Here is a 776-nt window from a genome sequence, read left to right on the forward strand (position 1 = left end):
CTCTGATCTTGCTACATGGTGTACCTTGGCAATCATGTGTACACGTATACACACACACACACACACACACACACACACACACACACACACAAATGTAAAAGCAAAATTCAAAGACTTTAACAGCAGGAAAATCATTTCATGCCAGGAAACTGACAGATTTGAACTTTAGTTCTTATGCTTGCACAAGCAAATATCATACCAGCTGGGCCACATCTCTAGCCCCAGGTTGTCGAGATGTCCCTGAACTGAAGAATGGATAAAGACAATGTGGTACACATACACAATGGAGTATTACTCAACTTTAAAAAACAATGACTGTGGTGGTATCTTTCTTGTACAAATAAAGCCTGTCTGTGGGTCAGAGAATGGAGCTTGCCACTAGCTAACCCTAGGGGTCTAGAGGTCTGTACAGACAGCTCAGCTAGCTCAGTTGGTAGAGCATGAGACTCTTAATCTCAGGATCATGGGTTTATGCCCCATATTGGGTGCCAATATGCAAATAGAGCTCTTAATTGGTCTAGATAATAAAAAGCCAGAGTCAGATATAGAGGGAAATGCTGAGAGATCAGAGAGAAGGAGCAAGCCACAGCACACCTTACCTCCTAATTGTCTCAGCAGAGAGGGATTTCCTGTTTCTCCCTGCTTATATCCTGTTTCTGCCAAGCTATATCACTTCCTGTCTATCTGTACAGACCTCCAGACTTCTATGGCTAGCTAGTGGCAAGCTCCATTCTCTGACTCACAGACAGGCTTTATTTGTGCAAGAAAGTTATCAC

The 776-nt window shown here is 43.0% G+C and overlaps 1 non-coding gene across 1 annotated transcript; it reads left to right on the forward strand.

Moving 5' to 3' along the window:
• Nucleotides 1–415: 415 nt before the first annotated feature.
• On the forward strand, nucleotides 416–488 carry Trnak-cuu. The gene has a single exon. It is a non-coding gene; the product is annotated as a tRNA-Lys (tRNA).
• Nucleotides 489–776: the final 288 nt, after the last annotated feature.

This window comes from Mesocricetus auratus, unplaced genomic scaffold (assembly GCF_017639785.1).
Source record: "Mesocricetus auratus isolate SY011 unplaced genomic scaffold, BCM_Maur_2.0 Super-Scaffold_100008, whole genome shotgun sequence".
NCBI lineage: Eukaryota > Metazoa > Chordata > Mammalia > Rodentia > Cricetidae > Mesocricetus > Mesocricetus auratus.